Source organism: Bombyx mori, chromosome 24, assembly GCF_030269925.1.
Source record: "Bombyx mori chromosome 24, ASM3026992v2".
NCBI lineage: Eukaryota > Metazoa > Arthropoda > Insecta > Lepidoptera > Bombycidae > Bombyx > Bombyx mori.
In genome coordinates this window covers 4,101,652-4,109,362 of record NC_085130.1, presented here as the reverse complement: position 1 = coordinate 4,109,362, position 7,711 = coordinate 4,101,652, and the positions used below count along the sequence as shown (strand labels likewise).

The 7,711-nt window shown below is 36.7% G+C and overlaps 1 protein-coding gene across 13 annotated transcripts in view; it reads left to right on the top strand.

Annotated features, from left to right (window-relative positions):
• LOC101739070 (ryanodine receptor) overlaps positions 1 to 7,711 on the top strand; it is a 172,547-nt gene continuing 164,836 nt past the window's right edge. For 7 of the 13 annotated variants that reach the window (XM_012689312.4, XM_012689311.4, XM_062675641.1 and 4 more), the window contains exon 1: positions 1 to 216. The gene's annotated coding sequence lies outside the window, so the exon portion shown is untranslated. The remainder of the gene's footprint in view (positions 217 to 7,711) is intronic. The other 6 variants (XM_012689313.4, XM_062675638.1, XM_062675636.1 and 3 more) reach the window with 1 other exon arrangement.

Below are 7,711 nucleotides of genomic sequence, written 5' to 3'. Positions count from 1 at the left end.
AATTCAAACGGTCCGGCGCTTGGGCAGCCCGGACGTCAAAAACGAATTCGAAATTCGAGTTTTTAGAAAAACGCGGAAAGGCCGTCTTTCGGGTAATATTGGGACGTAGTTTTTTTTTTACTGAATAACAAATAGGTACCGCGATTTATTGTGCCAGTGAAAATGTGTGAACAGTGTGTCCAGCGTTAAAAGGAATACGGATGCTCAATTGACCTGGTAAGTAGTTATTTTAGGTTACTAAATAACTTTCTTTTTTCGTGTTATTATTTTTAATAATTAATTTTAAGGTAATCGTGGGATTTAACTTCAAAAATTTGGAAACAAAATTCAAGCTATAAAAGCTATAGAATATTTCCTTTTTTTTTTTAAATCTGATCGAAAGGAATATTTAGGGAATCCTTAAACTAAAACATTATTTTTTAGTGAATATATTACGAGAAATGAATTATATTGTTAACATGGGTTTTTTTTTATTCAACTAACAAACGCGATTATTCAATAGAATATTATGTAACACGTGCACTACAATGCCAAAAACAGATTTAGACTATTTAAAAGTAATAATACATTTGAAGTACACTTTCGATCCAATACTAGGCGCGCTTATGGTTTCATTGGCCTTAAATAATGAATAAAAACTTTGCTTAGAAAAATCTATATGGTTGCGGGAAAACTTAGTGTAATGCTTTCCCGTTTACCGCAATAAACAGATTTTATCATATACGACTTCGTAAGTCTAATCTTCTTTCTTCTTTTTCTCCACCTTATCCCACTAGGTGGGGTCGGCACAGCTATTTTTTCTATTCCATTCTCTTCTATTAGCCGTCATCTCAACACTCACTCCTATTTCTCTCTCATATCGTCATTTACACACCCCATCCATGGTCTTCGTTCGACCTCTTCCCCCTCTAAGTAGTAAGTTCCCTCGTAAGTATAATCGTCATCTTTGAATTGCAATCATTTAAAGGTCCTTTATCTTTTCGTAATGACAAACAATTGCACTGATATATAAATGATATAGATATAAATAAATAAGAATGAAAATCGGTGTTTCTGGGATTAGTAAAATACCTTAATGTATCCATGTATTGTAAATAAAATATTTTCAATACAGACATTAGGTTTGTAAACAGTATGCAGATCTTTAATAGGCCGGTCTTGACAAAAACGGTATAAAACTAAAGTGGTATGCAGACAGGTTGGTAGACAAAACATATTTTATTAATTAGCATTTTGTCACTGTTCAAATAAGTCTTTGTTTAGATAAAACAGCAATGTAAATCAAACCTTTGGCATGCGTGGTAGGACATCTAGTGAGTCCGTACGGGTTGGTACCACCACATTGCCTATTTCTGCCGTGAAGCAATGCGTTTCGGTTTGAAGGGCAGGGCAGCCGCTGTAACTAATGGAACCTTAGAACTCATATCTCAAGGTGAGTGGCGGCATTTACGTTGTAGATGTCTATGGGCTCCAGTAACCACTTAACACCAGGGCTGTGAGCTCGTCCACCCATATATGCAATAAATAATAAACTTGAAAAATCTGGTACCAGCTGATTTTGAATCACCTTACATAGCGTGCGTTCAAACAAGTACATTGTTACTTCTATACCATAAGATAATTTGAAAAATCTAAAAGACAAAATATTGCTTTTGATATTCCAACTCCATGCATGATCAGACGTAGGCTGATAAAAAAAAAGTGAAAGAAGTTTTACTAACGCGCGAATAGACTGTAATGATTGCATATTTATAAATATAATTGATGGTTCGAATGACACACAAGGTGTTGGTCTCACATCTATGACCGAGCATCGTTTGAAAACGGGACGATGTCAAATTTGGCTGAGTTATTTCAGGTGCGTTCACTTTGAACAAAGGTTGTTTGTATAAAAAAAAGAAAACCCGCGAAATTTTAGACAATCTTAGCGGCTGTCATAGCATTAACTGTCAAATTTGATCAGTTAGCATTTTCCCGCCTGGTAATATTTTATCATTATGTATATATTAATACGTGAAGCAAAAACTTTGTATCCCTTTTTACGAAAATTGCGCGGACGGAGGAGTATAAAATTTTCCACTCTTATAGATAATATAGAGAAGAAGTGCACAATGCTAATATTTTTTTACAATAATGCATAAAAAATACATTAAATCAATAAAGAAAACATTACACACACTACATACCATGTATTTGACGCACATACGCATGCATACTATTTATTGTCAAACTTTTGTTCTTGACGTCTGTGGTCAAATTGAGAATAGATTAAATATTGTTTGTCTTTATTAATATTTTTTTATAGTGTAGTCTTGGCGAAATTTGTGATTGTAGAAGTATAAAATACAATCATAATAGTGTACAAATTTACAATTCCAATTATAGTCGAATTTCGACTACTGCGGGACCTCTAGTCATGATAACACTCTAAAAAGCCCAAATTAGCCGATTTTCTCGCTCCAAAGCCCGATGTGCAATATTTTTTGTGCGGGCACTATACTTTTTTCCCCTACCTATTCACTGGTAGCCTAAGAAGCTAAGCATTGCAGCTAAGCCCGGACGGGTACGTGAGCTCACGGGCTCAAACTGATAGAATTTGCTAACTCTAGCCCTAGCAAGAGCAGTGCTTCGCAGAATCTACCACCGGATCGGAATCGCTACCCACTGAGAAGAGATCCAACGAGAAACTCAGTGGACTACCACTGTACAATAATAATATAACTATTTATTTAACACCACATGTACAGAGTAACCTTAAAAAACAAATAATAGACGGTGACATAAATTGGCAGCCTTATTTCTAAAAGCGATCTCTTCCAGACAACCTTGCAGGGAGAGGAATAAGCAAACTGAACGGTGCTATATTTTTTTTTTTATTTTTTTTATTGCTTTTATGTGTGGACGAGCTCACAGCCCACCTGGTGTTAAGTGGTTACTGGAGCCCATAGATATCTACAGCGTAAATGCGCCACACACCTTGAGATATAAGTTCTAAGGTCTCAGTATAGTTACAACGGCTGCCCCACCCTTCAAACCGAAACGCATTACTGCTTCACGGCAGAAATAGGCGGGGTGGTGGTACCTATCCGTGCGGACTCACAAGAGGTCCTACCACCAGTAAATATCTTATATATTATCTTATATATCTTAATAAACTTACATAAAGATAATATATACTTATATACACATGTTATTATTATTATAAATACTAAAAATATGCAAGTAAATACAAAAGAAGTTACAACTTGTATTGTTATATCGTAGGTGTCATATTATTGTGTAAGGTAGTGCGATTTTAGTCTGAACTTGAAAATTTCCGGCGAGGACGATTGTTTGATGTTTAAGGGTAGTGCATTCCATAAACAGACTGCTTCAACCATAAAGGAATGGTCGTAAAATGACGTCCCATGAGCCGGAAACTTCAGCATTAAATTCTCCGATGAGACCTAAGTGAATGAGAGTTTGCAGTATGTAGGAAATCAAAACGTTCCTGAAGGTAGCGCGGGGACGAGGAATTAAACAGGACACTGTAAAGAAGAGACAATATATGAACATTCCAACGATATGGAATAGGAAGCCACTTGAGCTTAACTCGATGCTCAGAGACGTGGCCATATTTGCGTAAACCAAATATAAACCTTATGATGAAATTTTGAAGACGCTCAAGTTTATTTAGCTGGGCCTCGGTTAGATCAAGATAGCGTCGGCATAATTTGTCGGCCAATATTGACGACTAAGAAAAAACATTGTCTTCAAAATTACATTGAGATTAAATAATACATCAGTTACATTTCTGCGAACGTACTTATCATCATAATAACGTGCCTAACATTGATCTAGAACAGGGTGCCAAATTCCGTGTTACAATGCAAATCAAATATTTAGTGCAATACAAAATTTGTCGAAAATGACATTGAGGATCGTGTCTGGCGTTGCGACGCGCTAAGCATCTGACAGTCCCCCGAAATCAGGAAAAGCCTGTATCGCCTTGTCGGCTATGTGGCCATCCCAGCTAGTTTGCCACGTACCATCCGGCTTTGGAACGAGCTCCCCTCCACGCTATTTTCTGAGCGCTATGACATGCCCTTCTTCAAACGAGGCTTGTGGAGATTATTAAGCGGTAGGCAGCGGTTTGGCTCCGCCCCTGGCACACCTCTTACCATCAAGTGAGCCGTATGTCGTCTGTCTACTCGGGCAATAAAAATAAAAACTTGCGACTTATAAAAACTTATCGCCCCCGAAATCCCCTGTATACTAAATTTTATGAAAATCGTTGGAGCAGTTTCCGAGATTCAGATTATATATATACAAGAATTGCTCATTTAAAGGTATAAGAAAGATAAGATAAGATAAGATTGATATTTCAATCTGTTATCCCAAGCTGGGTTGCGACATTCACGTTTAGGATCCGAATTTAACACCAAGAGGAACATGAGAATGCTCACCTGTCGTTGCAATAAAATAAAAACCACAAAACGCTGCCAAAATCAAGTGGCATTAAAACCATCGATATACAAAAATCTAGAAGTAGCATCTAATGTCATCTAAATAGTGAAATAAAACAATTAAAATACCTTGAAATTACTCACCGCGTTATTCGTTGGTCGAGAAGGCAATTATTGTTTTAGTGTATGGCATTGTGCCCATTTTAAAAATTCAATTTTTAGGGCGATGTTTTTTTATTTTGCTTTGATGGGTGGACGATCTCACAGCCTACCTGGCGTTAAGAGGTTTCTGGAGCCCATAGACATCCACAACGTAAATGCGCCACCCACCATGAGATATAAGTTCCATGTCTCAGTATAGTTAACGGCTGCCTTCCCTTCAAACCGAAACGCTTTACTGCTTCACAGCAGAAATAGGCGGGACGGTGGTACCCTACCCGTGCGGACTCACAAGAGGTCCTACGACCGGTAATAACGCAAATTATAATTTTGCGGGTTTGATTTTTACTACACGATGTTATTCCTTCACCGTGAAAGTCAATCGTGAACATTTGTTGAGTACGTATTTCATTAGAAAAATTGGTACCCGCCTGCGGGATTCGAACACCGGTGCATCGCTACATACGAATGCACCGGACGTCTTATCCCTTAGGCCACGACGACTCATTTCTTTTTTACATCATTGTGGAATCGAACTTTGAATAATTCGTACCATGTTGTTGCTCTAGATTGATAGTCGTATCCAACAGGGCCCTGAGTAATTAAATATTAATTCGCAAAAAGGTAAGGGCTTGAATACTTGAATAATTAAGCGTCTGTTTATCCTATGATGATCAATCTTCGTGATGGTACGACGAATTGTGGGCCATACGGGTCAAGACCTCCTTCCTGCTTATTTATACCGCGAAGCAGTAATACGTAAAGTGCCTTGGAAAACGAGATGGTTGTTTTCATCTGGACTTTTACTAAATACCAGATATATACCAGATATACAGCGGTATATATATATTAATACGTGAAGCAAAAACTTTGTATCCCTTTTTACGAAAATTGTGCGGACGGAGGAGTATGAAATTTTCCACACTTATAGAGAATATAGAGAAGAAGTGCACAATGTTAATATTTTTTTAAAATAATGCATAAAAGATACATTAAATCAATAAAGAAAATGCATGCATACTATTTATTGTCAAACTTTTGTTCATGACGTCTGTTGTCAAATTGAGATTAAATATTGTTTGTCTTTGTTCATATTTTTTATAGAGTAGCCTTAGCGAAATTTGTGATTACAGAATCTTAATAGTGTACAAACTTACAATTCCAATTAATTATAGTCGAATTTCAACTACTGCGGGACCTCTAGTCTATATAATAATACGTATAGAAAAATCTTTGTACACTTTTTTAAGAAAATTGCGTGGACGGACGAGTATGTTTCACACACTTATAGAAAAATATAGAGGAGTGCAGAATGCTAATACTTTTAAAAATTATACATAAAAATATTAATTAAAGCAATAAAAAAACATTACACACACTAGCACATACTTGACACCCACACGCATATAATAATATACTCTTTCAACATTCAAAAAAAGGAGGAGGTTCTCAATTCGACGGTACCTATGTTATTTTTTTATGTTTTTTACCTCATAACTTTTGACTGGGTGAATCGATTTTGACGACTCTTTTTTTATTAGAAAGCTGACGCTTCCAGCGTGGTCCCATTCCAATTTAGTCTAGTTTTGATAATGGTATCCATGAGAAAACCTTATAAGTCTTAAATTTGGATTAGTACGTGCGCGACAAATAGATGAATAACTCAATAACTCAATATCACGCTTTATTAGAAAGCTGACGCTTCCAGCGTGGTCCCATTCCAATTTAGTCTAGTTTTGATAATGGTATCCATGAGAAAACCTTATAAGTCTTAAATTTGGATTAGTACGTGCGCGACAAATAGATGAATAACTCAATAACTCAATATCACGCCAATCGATTTCGATAATTATTGATTTTAGTGTATATGAATTTGTTTTGGATTTTTTTTTCCATTTGAGATTTGAGTTAACTTTTACGATATCGAAAACGTTAAAAACTCGCACTAACGACACAGAGCGTTTTACATACTCCAGAACTCGGAGTTAATACCGTTAATGTCATCAGAGATTATTGATTTCAAAACACCCGCTTTCCAGTGCTTGCTAAGCTATAAAAATTCTAAATATTTAAATGATAAAAATAAAAGAGAAACTAAAGCGTCAAGAGTCACTAAAGAGTCGAATGTATTTTAAATTGTATATTACACTTCCACTTAGGTTTATACAAAAACACCAACCACTAAGTTAAAATTTGATTGACACACATGATGAGCGATAATAATCAAAACTACTTTTATGGATTACTTTTGCATTTTTTATCGTTTTTATATTATTTCAGACGATTCGAGAACTTACAGTTTTCGTGGTCATCGATATTGGAATATTTATCTATAGTAATATTGAGCTATATACATAGCTAATTACTTAAATGCTATATCGAATTAAGTTAAAGTACAATTTAAAATATTTTTATGGCAACGATTCGGTCGTTACCACGAAAACTGTAACGTATCCAAAACGTCGGAAATAATAAATGACTTTTTTTTTATTGCTTAGATGTGTGGACGAGCTCACGGCCCACCTGATGTTAAGTGGTTACTGAAGCCCATAGACATCTACAACGTAAATGCGCCACCCACCTCGAGATCTAAGGTCTCAGTATAGTTACAACGGCTACCCCATCCTTCGAACCGAAATTACGGCTTCACGGCGGAAATAGGCGGGGTGGTGGTACCTACCCGTGCGGATTCCCAAGAGGTCCTACCGCCAGTGATTACGCAAATTATAATTTTGCGGGTTTGATTTTTATTACACTATGTTATTCCTTCACCGTGGAAGTCAATCGTGAACGTTTGTTGAGTACGTATTTCATTAGAAAAATTGGTACCCGCCTGCGGGATTCGAACACCGGTGCATAGCTCAACACGAATGCACCGGACGTCTTATCCTTTAGGCCACGACGACTTCGTCTCCGTAATTTTATTTGTATACTTAAAAATATTAAAGTAATCGTCTCGTTTTTACCTTCGCACCGCCCGTTACCGGAGTAGAGTTCATCCATACTATCTGGAGCCACTGCGGTCATCCACAGTGCGTTTCCAGAGATCATTTTTGTCTAGTATCGCCCGGCTTTGTAATGAGCTCCCCTCCACGGTGTTTCCCGAG